The sequence below is a fragment of the Cebus imitator genome, unplaced genomic scaffold (genome assembly GCF_001604975.1).
Source record: "Cebus imitator isolate Cc_AM_T3 unplaced genomic scaffold, Cebus_imitator-1.0 Scaffold53, whole genome shotgun sequence".
Classification (NCBI taxonomy): Eukaryota; Metazoa; Chordata; class Mammalia; order Primates; family Cebidae; genus Cebus; species Cebus imitator.
In genome coordinates, this window is record NW_016107368.1 from 249,885 (window position 1) to 251,701 (window position 1,817).

Here is a 1,817-nt window from a genome sequence, read left to right on the forward strand (position 1 = left end):
GCCTCGGCCTCCCAAAGTGCTGGGATTACAGGCGTGAGCCACAGCACCCGGCCCTATATATTAGTTTTTATACTTGTTTTCAGCAGGGAGTTAGTTCATCAGATCCTGAAATAGAAATGTCAATATTATTTTTAGGAACATAAATCTGACTGATGACAATAGATGAATTGGGAGAGACTGGTGACTACAAGGCTAGTGAGGAGATGATTACAATCATTTAAACAAGGGATGGTAGGATTTGGCTAATGAACAGTTTGCCTTTGGTTTTGAAAAGAAATGTTGGCTTATATATCTTTCATTCATAGTGTCTTATTTTTATTTACTCTGAGGAAGTAGTAATATCAAATAACAGTTATTGAGTGCTCACTATGTTTTATGCACTGTTCTACCTCCTTTACATGGATTTTCTTACTTAAGCCAAACGCCTATTGGATGCTATTATTATCACTGATTTTACAGATGAAAAAACTGAGAGGCGTAGGATTTAAACAACTAGCTCTACATCACACGGACAGTAAATGGCTCTTTTGGGCTTTGAAACCAGGCCTGCTGGCTCCATACTCTATGCTGTTAACCACTATCCTGACTGCCTCGCATCATGCCCTGGAATAGGAGCTGTCTTTTAAATGAGAAAGGCTGATAGCTCACATCCTCGGCAGGGAGAAAAGCAGAAAAGTGGCTTGGTGTGGTAGCTCATGCCTGTAGTCCCAGCACTCTGGGAGGTCAATGTGGGAGGACTGCTTGAAGCCAGGAGTTCAAGACCAGCCTGAGCAAGAAAGACAGTGAGACCCCATCTCTGCAAAAATTAAAAAATTAGCTGGGCACGGTGGTGCACAGCTGTGGTTCCAGCTACTGAGGAGCCTGAGGTGGAAGGATCACTGAGCCCCAGTTGTCAAGGTTGCAGTGAGCTGTGATCACAGGCTCCAGCCTGGGCAACAAAGTGAGACTTTGTCTCCAAGAAAAAAGAAAGAAAAGCAGACAAGTGAACTAAATGGTTATATTTCGTTGTTGTTTGAGAAAGTGAGTGAAGTAATTCTTTTTTTTTGAAAACACAAAGGGAAAAGTTTACTAGATTTGATTACACAGGAATGAAAAGATTCTTTGTGTCAAACAGTACTATCAACAGAACAAAAACAACTAGAAAAAATATTTGCTACCTATAATAAACAATGTCGCAATTCTGACCTCAGGTGATCCGCCCACCTCAGCCTCCCAAAGTGCTGGGATTACAGGTGTGAGCCACCACACTGGCCCCGATTTTTTTCTGTACCTTTGATATTCTTCTCTACTAATCCCATTTCCTCCTTCCCCTATTCCTTTCCTCCTGTTTATTTCACAACTGTCCTGTTCATCTCCTTTCTTCTTATCGTGCTCCATTTCTTATGGACCAATCTTTCACCAGTTCTTTGAATGGCATTTTTCAGGCGTGGCCACATTGCCTGTAGTTTCCAGCTACTCAGGAGACTGAGGCAGGAAGATTGCTTGAGCCCAGGAATTCAAGGCTGCAGTGAGCTGTGATTTTACCACAGTACTCCAGCTGGAGTGACAGAGCAAGACTATCTCAAAAATAAATAAATAAATAAAAAATAAAACGCAGTTCCAAAAGCCTCTGGTTTGTCAGACTTACCTGAAGATCACCAGCAGTGACAATGCATTCCAGTTTCTCCGAGTGAAGTAATTCTTAAGGAAAAGTGATAAACCCAGAGAAGTGAAATTAAAGACAAAGCTAAGCACTTAAAAAAAATTAAAGAATAGATTTAAATCTTTGTAAATTCAGTAGTAAAGAGTAGTGATGTGGCCAAGAGTAAGAAGTCAAG

At 41.0% G+C, this 1,817-nt stretch overlaps 1 long non-coding RNA gene across 1 annotated transcript in view; it reads left to right on the top strand.

Annotated features, from left to right (window-relative positions):
- Window positions 1–733, top strand: part of LOC108304182 — a 6,472-nt gene extending 5,739 nt beyond the window's left edge. The window contains exon 3 of the long non-coding RNA XR_001825153.2: window positions 723–733. This is a non-coding gene — a long non-coding RNA (uncharacterized LOC108304182). The remainder of the gene's footprint in view (window positions 1–722) is intronic.
- The last annotated feature ends 1,084 nt before the right edge of the window (window positions 734–1,817 follow it).